The 13193-nt window shown below is 40.7% G+C and overlaps 1 long non-coding RNA gene across 1 annotated transcript; it reads right to left on the reverse strand.

The window, feature by feature from the left end:
• Positions 1 to 4240, reverse strand: LOC308333743. The gene is made up of 6 exons (XR_013965819.1): positions 4105 to 4240; positions 3724 to 3873; positions 2745 to 2889; positions 2359 to 2508; positions 1376 to 1520; positions 1 to 1145 (listed from the first exon to the last, which is right to left on the reverse strand). It is a non-coding gene; the product is annotated as an uncharacterized lncRNA (long non-coding RNA).
• Positions 4241 to 13193: the final 8953 nt, after the last annotated feature.

The following is a 13193-nucleotide window of genomic DNA, read 5'->3' on the forward strand; positions in this document are numbered from 1 at the left end:
TAGTATTTGGATTTTTTTTATTGACATTTAAAAGTATAGGTGATAATACGAAACTTCATTGGTCAGGTTCTGAGAACAAATTAGACTGGACTCAGTCAGGAATCATTCAAACAGGCCTGCATGGGTTGGTAACAAAAAAAAGTATACAACACTGGGCAGAGGTTTAAATCGGTTTAACTATGGCCATTTAGCAACCCAAACTCCACAAAATCCACGGAAGGGTGCCCTAGGAGCAGCCATTACTGAGGTGTATCTTAAGTGCAGCTTTAGACCTCAGCACTGACTATAGCTACACCTGGCCTACAGGGCACTGCTACAGACAAATCCATGTAGCAGTGCCCCCGTAGATCAGGTGTAGCTAATCAGTGCTGAGGTGTAAAGCTGTGCTTAGGTACGCCTCAGTAATGGCTATTATACGGCTATTATACAGGACACTATTGTTTTGTAGAGACCCTCACATTTCATGACCTTTACTCCCTAACTCCGGACTGGGTCACATTAGTCTTGCATGGCCAGACCTTTCACAGCTCCGCACGCCCAGTCCGCTTGAGAAAGGCAAAGACTCTCCTCAGCCTGTCAGGCAGAGAATAGGCAGAGCTGTGAAGAGTCTGGCCGGCCATGTACCGCATGGGCCGATGGGCTTTAACATTTTTTATCACTTGGTAGCCCAGAGCCCTACTGTGGGGCTAGTGAGGGCAGACACAGATCATAAACATTCTATGCAAACATTCCTGGAAATCCTGGTAATCAGGAACAGATGTCCCATGACAATTTGTTCTGATTAACATAGTAGGCTAGTAACATAGGCTACTACTAATAGTCAACAAAACATACTAGAAATAGGTTTTACGTTTTAAATCAAACTGATTTAGTCGTGCATTAATTCTGTTGATCTTAGAAAAAAAATGTGCATAGGCCTAATAATCAAACAATCAATAGACTAATCACCAAGAAAACATCAGTAGTTTCAACCCTAATGTTGCAGTGTGCCTCACCACTGCTGACAGGCTGTCCACGAGGAGGATTCTTCATAGCCCTGGTCCAGTACTCGCTGACGCACTGGACCAGGGTTAGATTCTTCAGAGACCTGGTTCTCACCAGCTCGCTGTAGACCACATCAGTAACCCTGGTTGTGTGCGTGCAACCTGTGGACAAACGATTCAGATTATTAGCATTAAAAGGGTAAATGAAAACACAGGCTAAATGTAACAGTGCAGGACTGGTCTTTCTCAGAGTGTGTCATATCATCACATTTGAAGTCATCTCGGCTGGAAACTCAAAAGCTCGAATGTGGCTACTGAATTACGTCACAGAAAAACATGTAGCCCTGCATAATTTGCCCTTCATGAAAAACTAATTAAATTAAAATACTTACTAATAAGTAATTGTGATCTTCTGTGCTGTACGTGCATCATTACCGTTACCGGCAAGGATAACACTAGAAAAAGTTGCTGTGTGAAGAATGAAGTCCGTCTAACCAACTCGTGACTCCTTAATCGCTGCCCTCCACACTCTCCCATCTAGCATGGCAATAATAAAACAGTTAAAACCAAACATTAGCATTGTATGCGATAAGACGGCAGGCATCATGGTGGCATTCAGTTTGTAAATGTCCTAACTCTGCAATGTCTTTGTTCTTCTCTGCATCCTTTATCGTGAGCGTACCTATATGTTCACCTGCAGGTTCTATGTTCCCCACCATGCAAAACAGGTTATTTGTTCCCCACTTAGAATAGACCTAAACCAGAAAACGAACCTAGTAATTTTAGTAATTCTAGTAAGACTAAAAGTATTATAGCAACTTAGTCTTACTTTTAGTAGCAAATTCTGATTTAAACTCAGTCTTTGAACAATCCATTGAACTTTAGGACTGCCTAGGCTACTTAAACTATATCTAATTAACAGTGGCATAAAATAAAATACACTAAAACATAATTGCTCAGCCTCAGACTCTTCAACAAAGATGGCAAAAACAAACAATCTTTGTTCTGTACTTATACATACAATTGTATAGTACAAAACAATGAAGTCCTTAAACCAGAAACCACTAACCCTAAACCCTAAGGTAAGTGGGGAACATAGAACCTGGGGAACATAGGGATGACCCCCTTTATGCTGTTTGGTTTCTCATTCTCCTTCCTATTTGCTCCTATCCGACCAATTTGGCTTACATTTAGACTATTATTTGACTAATAATCTTAAATTGCATTAATTTGTTGATCTTAGAATAAAAATGTGCATAGGCCTAATAATCAAACAATCAATAGACTAATCACCAAGAAAACATCAGTAGTTTCAACCCTACTCCACATAGCAGCAACTTCTTGTGTCTCAGAGGAATGTTGCAGTGTGCCTCACCACTGCTGACAGGCTGTCCACGAGGAGGATTCTTCATAGCCCTGGTCCAGTACTCGCTGACGCACTGGACCAGGGTTAGATTCTTCAGAGACCTGGTTCTCACCAGCTCGCTGTAGACCACATCAGTAACCCTGGTTGTGTGCGTGCAACCTGTGGACAAACGATTCAGATTATTAGCATTAAAAGGGTAAATGAAAACACGGGCTAAATGTAACAGTGCAGGACTGGTCTTTCTCAGAGTGTGTCATATCATCACATTTGAAGTCATCTCGGCTGGAAACTCAAAAGATGGACTGTGGCTGCAGCTACTGAATTACGTCACAGAAAAACATGTAGCCCTGCATAATTTGCCTTTCATGAAAAACGAATTAAATTAAAATACTTACTAATAAGTCATTGTGATCTTCTGTGCTGTACGTGCATCATTACCGTTACCGGCAAGGATAACACTAGACAAAGTTGCTGTGTGAAGAATGAAGTCCGTCTAACCAACTCTGGACTCCTTAATCGCTGCCCTCCACACTCTCCCATCTAGCATGGCAATAATAAAACAGTTAAAACCAAACATTAGCATTGTATGCGATAAGACAGGCAGGCATCATGGTGGCATTCAGTTGGTAAATGACCTAACTCTGCAATGTCTTTGTTCTTCTCTGCATCCTTTATCGTGAGCGTACCTATGTTCCCCTGCAGGTTCTATGTTCCCCACCATGCAAAACAGGTTATTTGTTCCCCACTTAGAATAGACCTAAACCAGAAAACGAACCTAGTAATTTTAGTAATTCTAGTAAGACTAAAAGTATATAGCAACTTAGTCTTACTTTTAGTAGCAAATTCTGATTTAAACTCAGTCTTTGAACAATCCATTGAACTTTAGGACTGCCTAGGCTACTTAAACTATCTAATTAAGAGTGGCATAAAATAAAATACACTAAAACATAATTGCTCAGCCTCAGACTCTTCAACAAAGATGGCAAAAACAAACAATCTTTGTTTTGTACTTATACATACAATTGTATAGTACAAAACACTGAAGTCCTTAAACCAGAAACCACTAACCCTAAACCCTAAGGTAAGTGGGGAACATAGAACCTGGGGAACATAGGGATGACCCCCTTTATGCTGTTTGGTTTCTCATTCTCCTTCCTATTTGCTCCTATCCGACCAATTTGGCTTACATTTAGACTATTATTTGAATAATAATCTTAAATTGCATTAATTTGTTGATCTTAGAATAAAAATGTGCATAGGCCTAATAATCAAACAATCAATAGACTAATCACCAAGAAAACATCAGTAGTTTCAACCCTACTCCACATAGCAGCAACTTCTTGTGTCTCAGAGGAATGTTGCAGTGTGCCTCACCACTGCTGACAGGCTGTCTACGAGGAGGATTCTTCATAGCCCTGGTCCAGTACTCGCTGACGCACTGGACCAGGGTTAGATTCTTCAGAGACCTGGTTCTCACCAGCTCGCTGTAGACCACATCAGTAACCCTGGTTGTGTGCGTGCAACCTGTGGACAAACGATTCAGATTATTAGCATTAAAAGGGTAAATGAAAACACGGGCTAAATGTAACAGTGCAGGACTGGTCTATCTCAGAGTGTGTCATATCATCACATTTGAAGTCATCTCGGCTGGAAACTCAAAAGCTAGGGTTGTGGCTACTGAAATACGTCACAGAAAAACATGTAGCCCTGCATCATTTGCCCTTCATGAAAAACGAATTAAATTAAAATACTTACTAATAAGTCATTGTGATCTTCTGTGCTGTGCATCATTACCGTTACCGGCAAGGATAACACTAGACAAAGTTGCTGTGTGAAGAATGAAGTCCGTCTAACCAACTCTGGACTCCTTAATCGCTGCCCTCCACACTCTCCCATCTAGCATGGCAATAATGAAACAGTTAAAACCAAATATTAGCATTTTTTAATGCGATAAGACAGGCAGGCATCATGGTGGCATTCAGTTGGTAAATGTCCTAACTCTGCAATGTCTTTGTTCTTCTCTGCATCCTTTATCGTGAGCGTACCTATGTTCCCCTGCAGGTTATATGTTCCCCACCATGCAAAACAGGTTATTTGTTCCCCACTTAGAATAGACCTAAACCAGAAAACAAACCTAGTAATTTTAGTAATTCTAGTAAGACTAAAAGTATATAGCAACTTAGTCTTACTTTTAGTAGCAAATTCAGATTTAAACTCAGTCTTTGAACAATCCATTGAACTTTAGGACTGCCTAGGCTACTTAAACTATCTAATTAACAGTGGCATGAAATAACATACACTAAAACATAATTGCTCAGCCTCAGACTCTTCAACAAAGATGGCAAAAACAAACAATCTTTGTTCTGTTCTGTTGTTCTGTTCTGTACTATACAATTGTATAGTAGCCTACAAAACACTGAAGTCCTTAAACCAGAAACCACTAACCCTAAACCCTAAGGTAAGTGGGGAACATAGAACCTGGGGAACATAGGGATGACCCCCTTAATTTATCCTGTTTGGTTTCTCATTCTCCTTCCTATTTGCTCCTATCCGACCAATTTTGCTTACATTTAGACTATTATTTGAATAATAATCTTAAATTGCATTAATTTGTTGATCTTAGAATAAAAATGTGCATAGGCCTAATAATCAAACAATCAATAGACTAATCACCAAGAAAACATCAGTAGTTTCAACCCTACTCCACATAGAAGCAACTTCTTGTGTCTCAGAGGAATGTTGCAGTGTGCCTCACCACTGCTGACAGGCTGTCCACGAGGAGGATTCTTCATAGCCCTGGTCCAGTACTCGCTGACGCACTGGACCAGGGTTAGATTCTTCAGAGACCTGGTTCTCACCAGCTCGCTGTAGACCACATCAGTAACCCTGGTTGTGTGCGTGCAACCTGTGGACATTGGACAAACGATTCAGATTATTTGCATTAAAAGGGTAAATGAAAACACGGGCTGAATGTAACAGTGCAGGACTGGTCTATCTCAGAGTGTCATATCATCACATTTGAAGTCATCTCGACTGGAAACTCAAAAGCTAGACTGCAGGACTTAATTTCTTCACAGAAAGAAATGTAGCCCTGCATAATGTGCCCTTCATGAAAAAAAAATAACTTAAAATACTTACTAATAAGTCTAAGTGGCTCCTCATTGTGATCTTCTGTGCTGTGCATCATTACCGTTACCGGCAAGGATGTTACCTCCTTTATGATGAATTCCTGTTCTGTGGTTTACATTTTTAGACCATTTCAGCCTATAGCAGTTTGCAGAGTGCCATGCAAAAGCAGCCAATCATGGACACAGAGAGTGCATGGTATAGTCCATGGGTTACTCCCCTAACAACAACACACACACACACACACACACACACACACACACACACACACACACACACACACACACACACACACACACACACACACACACACACACACACACACACACAGTCACAGGGGGGCAGGCAGAGCATTGCTTTACTCACTGTGTTTCCTTTGCTATTGTGTTTTTTGCTGTGTATTGTTAAGTGCCAATCACACTATTTTGAACAAGCCAGGGTATGTTGAGAATGATGGAGGTTCTGCTGTGATGATGCCTGCCCAAGCATACTGTTTCTCAGAAACCGGTACAACAGTTGGCCTACTTTCAGTATCTAAATGTCATCTTCAGGATGTGGTCTATCTGTGTTACGCTGATATACACTTCCCCCTTTTTAGCTCACTGCCCCTTATCATGATCTATACTAGTAGTGTTGAAAGCATGCTGTACTGCATGGGTGCCCACACTTTTCTTACTTTCTTACTACACATTGGGCTGCCCAGTGGCATAGCGGTCCAGGCACATACAGGCTCTCCTGACAGTATGTTGCGTGTTCGAGTCTCCTTCATGACGACCTTTGCTGCATGTCTCTCCCCGTCTCCCTCACTCTTTCCTGTCCATCTTGTTTGTTTGTTTGTTTGTTTGTCATGTTTATTTCGAATATGCCAATATACAGCAACAATTCCTTGCATTTTACCAGGGAAAAAAAAAAAAAAAAAAAAAACATCTTCAATTGTAACTATTAATAAAGGCAGAAAAGCCAAAGACAAATCTTATAAAACGCGAGTGACGCATTGTGAGCTTGTAGATTGGCTATTTTAAAGCCGATAAAATATATAGGGATGAATTGGTTTATAATGCATGTTTTGTAATAATAATAAAGAGCTATGAAGTAGCCTAACTAGTAACTAAAGTTATAAAATAATTGTTGTCGCGCAAGAAACCTCTTGTCTCCAGACAACAGGTTATCTAGGTTATCAGGTTACTTATCTAAATGGCATCTTCATGATGTGGTCTATCTGTGTTACGCTCTTAATCCAGAGCTTAATGCAGTAAGCAGAACAAAATACATGTTAATAACAGTGGAATATCTATAGAATGAAACTATGCGTAGGCTATACACTATAGAGTGCTGTGTCTACATAAAGTGCTATTTAAGTTACATAAGTTGAGCCTATGCATGATACGCCTGTAGGTCAATGAGGCTAGGGCAAGTGCTACGGTAAGTGCTATGGGCTAAAATGGAGTCTGTTGGAGATAGCTTCTTGACGACAACAAACGAATAGTGCAGTGAGATAATTTAAAATACCTTCATGGAGCACGTTATCTCTGCGAGTCCTTTAATTGGTGAAGATTAAGAACGGACAAAAGTATTAAGGTTTAACATGTATTTAATCAAATTTGCATAGAATGAGTTTACAGAGATCTCTGGGTGTCCAAAATGCTCTCCCTCTCAGCAATACATAGTCACCGACTGGCAGTTCATGAAGTCTGGCGCGCTCGTTCTATCTATCCCTCGCCCATATATACGTTTTAACAATGCAAGGGAAGTTCCAATGAATCATCATGTGCGTCCCCTTCTCTGAGACTTCGGCTTTTCCTTGGGGTGATTTATTGGTCATATAGTCATTTTCAACATAAAGAGGAAAGAAGACAACACAGACTTTAGAATTATGGGAACTAATGGGTTAACAGTCATCGCTTGAACACTTGAGTTGCTAGGGATGTATGTTCGTTTCTCAATACTTCCTGAGAGGTGCCTATTTCCGGCCTGGTGTGACAGCATGCAGCTTTTTGCTCTGTGAGAGGATACTATACAATACATTGTCACAGTATGTACAACATGTTTGAGTATCATGTTGGCCTTGATTGAATGAACTGCTTCATGTGGTATTCTGTTGGGAAGACAACCTACAACTAATAATGTGGGTCAAGTGTTCAAGCATCTCTCTCTCTCTAGGTCGTCCTCAGACGAGCCCTCCATCGTCGTTTCCAGTCATCCCGGTTCTCCATACATCCGGCCAGTTCGTTGGTACTTTGTGCTCCTGCGTCGTTCTTGAGTACATCCACGTATGTTAGCGTTGGACGTCCTCGTGACCGGTGCCCGTGCGTTGGTTCCCACAGCACTAGTTTACTGGCTGGCAGCTCTTGGTGTCTTTGGCAGTGTCCTGCTAGTCTCATTCTCCTGGCTGCTATTTTCTGGGTCACCCTTGGCATTCCATCATACAGAGTTGTGTTCTTATTGATGTTGAGTACTGCCCGCAACATTCTGGTGTAGCAACCATCGAGAGACTTCTGCAGGGTTGGCTTCAAGGTCCAGCATTCACTGCCATATAGGAGAACGGACTCTACCGTTGCGTAGAAGAAGCTTAGTCTGGTTTGACGGGGGAGGTTGGAGTTCCATACACTGGCCATGCCGTTTAGGGCCCTCCATGCAAGGGCCTTCCTCACTTTCAGGTCTTGTTCGGTGGAGTTGACCCATGAGCCCAGGTACTTGAAGTCATTGACTTCCTTCAAAGCAGTGCCTTCTGTTGTTGTTAGAGGTGGATGCTCTGATGGGATGTTATAAGTGATAACTTGAGTTTTCTTGGCATTCAGCCGGAGGCCAAATATTCAGTAAAACTATATTATCACACTATGCCATAACTAATTGCCCTGCACTTTTTAAGATGAATGGATAATGTATATCATTGGACAACAATATAATTGAAGAGGATATAAGCAAAGGATATCTCAACAGAAAGATATTCCAACAAGTCTGAAGAGGTGGGTTTTAGAGTGAGATGATAAAACAACAATGTTATTACTTGTCTTAGCCTATATCGACCACTCTGACTACTGTCTGTAGATCAAGAACACACAGCCAAAACAAAAAAGGGAAGTCAAGGTGAGAAGAACCACAAGAATGTGTTGTTTTCCTCTCTTAGGTAGTGGTAGTCGTTTAGAACTATGTGTTAACTTCCCCCTTTTAGCTAAGAAACACAAATTGAAAGACATTTGAAAATACTCCAGTCCAGTAATGTAAAAATAAATAAAACAATCCTCAAATTTGTACTTAAGTACATTATGTTAATGTATACTTGGTTACTTTCCACCACTAGAACTAGATAGGTATAAGGTTAACAAAGCAATATGGGTGGCATGCTTGTGGCCTGGTTGCTTACTCGTGTGCATATGAGAATAATAGACTGATTTATTGTGCAGAACTGCAACACTACAGACCACATCCTGTTGAAGTATAACTTTTGAGAAGTACCTGACAAAGAGCATGCTGACAGAATGTTTGCAGTTAGGTGTAGTTTAGAATCAGTGGTGGAAAAAGTACTGGGGCGGAAGTGGCTCAGGGGTAGAGTAGTCAGCAGCAAAAGCTAAATGGAAAGTTCCCGTGTGTGCATGCGCCGTGCCCGTGCGAATGTTTTGGCCTATTTTCAACATACAAACAATACAAAATGAATATCAACATCCCGGGATGTTGATTTTCATTTTGTATTCATCGTTAGGGCCCCAAATCACACCTTAGAAAGCATGAGTGCATGTCTATTTCAAACACAACGTGTTTTTTGACTGGGGAGTCATATTTTGACAGCAGCAACTGCCTGTCATAATTTCATCCCCCTCCCCTAAGTATTGGACAGTATTAAGATGTTGATATTGATTTTGTAATAATCTTTAGAGCCCCAAATCATACCCTACTGTCTAGTCATATTTTGACAGCAGAAACTGCCTGTCATAATTTCACCACCCTATCTAAGTATTGAACAGTATTAAGATGTTGATATTGATTTTGTAATCATATTTATACTTAATCTAAATACTGAATCGAGTAACACTGTCTGGGGTGTTCACAAAAGCCTAAGTAAAGTTTTTGAGTGAAATAATAGGCCATTATATATAGGCCTACTTATGAAATTATGTTAAATTGACTTGAAGAAGATCCTTTATTTTTTTTAAATACTGTAGAAATATATTAAGACAAATATTTGTTGACGAACTCAAATTGATTTGAAACAATTATTAGGCTACCATGTCAAGAAAGTGCTGTAGCCTGCATTGTTGTGTAAAATATTTGACCACTAGGTGGCAGTGTGTATCAGTGAGTCAAATCTGACTCCAGTTAAAAGGGCCACAGATGTGATTGCAATACAAACTGTATGAGGACATTGAGATACAAGTAAGAAGCCTATAGATTCAATGGGAGTTGAACACACGACACGTATGGAAACGTATTGTGCCCAATTCTCATGAAAATGATACAGGAGGAAATCACATTAGGGTTCACTCGTCAAACTGGCTGTGATGAGGATGGTGATGGAAAGAACAATACGAAATTTAATTAGGCCTATACTGTAATGGGTGCCACGGAAAGTACAGACAACTCACCCCGCTATGTCAGAAAGTGAAGACAACTTTCGGGGTGAGATGTCTTCACTTTCCGGGGTGAGTTGCCTCAGCGAAAAGTTCAGACAACTCACCCCGCCGTCTCAGAAAGTGAAGACAACTCAAGGGGTTGAGTTGTCCAGTATTCCTATGAATGTGGTAGTGTAGTGGAGTGTGACTGTGAGGGCTCTACTGTGGGACTAGATGGCGGCATTGGCTCACTCACAGGAGCAGTGCCAGGGTTTATTGGCAGGTGTTTACAATTGTCTAGTGAGGTTCTCTATGTTAGTTGTGCTGGATCTGGGTTCAAGTGACACACACACACACACACACACACACACACACACACACACACACACACACACACACACACACACACACACACACACACACACACACACACACACACACACACACACACACACACACACACACACACACACACACACACACACACACACACACACTGCAGAGTGAGAGCTGGAGGTGTAACATTCAGATTGAAGAGAAAGCGAGGCAGCCTGGCAGGCACCCTGGGAGCTAAACAAGGCAAGAAATACAATCTTGTTTTAGATTTACAAATTGTGGGGCATGAAATGTGTCTAAACTTGAAGCTGTATATAGCTTCCCCACCATGGTTTGGGTGTGAGGACTGCCCGTTGGCAAATGAAGCGGACATAATAGGCTACATACGTGTCAACTCAAGCATTTAAACAGCATCAGAGGCGACACTGTTTCAGAGGATGAGACCAGATTGAGGTCTCTCTTGAGGATTGTGGGACAGCCTGCACAGGTCAGTCTACCAGAGGGAATATACAGTCTGCATATTTTAGTTACACAAATGATCATCACAGAGTGAAAGTAATATCGTGCAATATAAAAAAGGCACTTAACACTCAAACCATATTTAACACAAACTTTGTTACATGTCAATCTATTACGTTAGACGAGCTTGAGACCCAAAAGTTAATTTGGTTTCTCCCCGGGGCCCAAACGTACAAAAATACATTATGAAGCCCTATTTTAGAAATGGTGAGTTCAGAGTTCACTACGTTCAAAGTTCACCTATCAAAGTTGTTGACTATTTTTGTGGCACCATTGTACGACAATAAGCATACTGTAAAACATAATAATAAGTCCTTAATCTGATTTATCGATTTAATTCAAATATTGTAATGCCATTATTATACTTGTTAGACTTACCTGCTAAAAATGTCACTGGTCCCCATAGTTACTAGGGGATATCTGTTTACTGGGGCCTAGTAAACTGAATTTGCATCCACAGAAAACAACACACTGCACTCATAGCCTCAGGTAAAAAAGGTAATAGGACTCGGGTATACAGAAGAGTTTCAAAGTGGGGCTGAAGACATCAGAAGGAGTGTGTACAGAAAAGATAGGTTTGTTTGCATAGTCATTTGCTTTGAAGAGAACCTCATAGAAATATTATATTGCGTCACGGTAATGCTAAAGCGTGAAACATTTTCTTAACCACTGATTCCAGACCAGTGATTCTCAAAAGAAAATATCAAGGATACTCGGCTTCATATACCTTTGTTTAGCTTTTGGACCCCGGTCTACACTGAAATATCCTCAGTGTTAATTTAACTCAGAGAGAGTACACCGGGTCCATTTGGATACTTGGTTGACCGGAGTTCAACAGGGCTTCATAGGCCCTCTCCTGTTTTCTCCCTACAATAAATATATTCACTGGAAATATTTATACACGCTCATGTCACAACTATGTAGATTTGCTATTCTCTATTCGCTATATGTTCATCCTAGAATAGGCTATGATTATGAGAGCTACAGCTAAATAATTGCCATTCAGATTGTCAAATCTTGGACCATTGTCATTCAGATCAGACAAGGGAGAGAAGTGCTCTTTGTGCGTTCTGATTACAAAAGGCAGGCAACAGATGGTGGGAAAATCATCTGCATTTTCAAGCCACTCTTTCCATTGCCTTTCTTTCACAAAACTTTCTTGGTGAGTCCATCAGGATTTCACCGCCATCATCACAGATGGTACGACCGTACGACTTACAAGACCAGGTTTAGTGAAGGACAAAAGTCTGATGGGATTGACACTTTTTAACTAACCTAGCATTTCTATTCTGAGGGCGAACATTCTGTGAAATAATATATCTGAAAGCTTGTTGATTTTCCATAGCAAAGTAGTATTAGCTTAGATTATTTTTAGTTTTTGCTTTTCAGGCCAGAGCCTATAATATAGGCATTATGTGGCATGCGTCTGGACATCTAGGCCAGCAGGCACTCCTATAGCTTATATTCTTAGTTGTTGTTGCTGACTAAAGAACAGCTAGGCTAAAGTCCTGTTACATCTGACCTGAAAATGTGACTGTTTAATAACCGGTTTACCCATGCTTCCTTCAGTCATCATCCACCAATATGCGCGCACCTTTTTTTTACATTTTGGGGTATACAGAGTTATACAGACCATGCATATTGAACAAAGTGGGAATTGACGATTGTGGACTAAGGCTGAATTGAGGTCAGGCTTCTCGTTAGCAGATTACGAGAGGTTCCTGACTTGATTCATGACTGTTTGAGACTGACACTGTAGTCTTAAGTGTGGTGTGGACTTTCCCTGCCTTTCTTAGCCTGTCCCTGGCCCTGAGTAATGACATAACCACCATGAATTGGCTCTAATGTTCATCTTTAATTAAATGTATCTCCTTAAAAAAACTCTTCTCTTCTCTTCTCTTCTCTTCTCTTCTCTTCTCCTCTTCTCTTCTCTTCTCTTCTCTTCTCTTCTCTTCTCTTCTCTTCTCTTCTCTTCTCTTCTCTTCTCTTCTCTTCTCTTCTCTTCGTGCTGGCCGGTGTCTGCCCAGCTGTGGCAGTTGGAAAATAAGGAAACTTGTGAGTTGATCAAATAGAATCCATTTTCGGGTACTGTATCATCTATTTCTCGCTCAAATGTTTTCAAAAACATTTTTGAGAGCAATGTTTTAGCTGTATGACATTGTGTGTGTGTGTTTACATGTTGGAAACAGCAGTTCAGTCAGACAACTCTTATAGAGTGAATTCAGAATATATATTTATTGAGCATAATTGAGCATAGATATGTGAAGCATAGATTGGCGTCAGGGCTCTGTCCCTATTCATTCCCTGTAACATTAA

Source organism: Protomyctophum bolini (genome assembly GCF_963924005.1).
Source record: "Protomyctophum bolini genome assembly, chromosome: 19".
NCBI classification, from domain to species: domain Eukaryota; kingdom Metazoa; phylum Chordata; class Actinopteri; order Myctophiformes; family Myctophidae; genus Protomyctophum; species Protomyctophum bolini.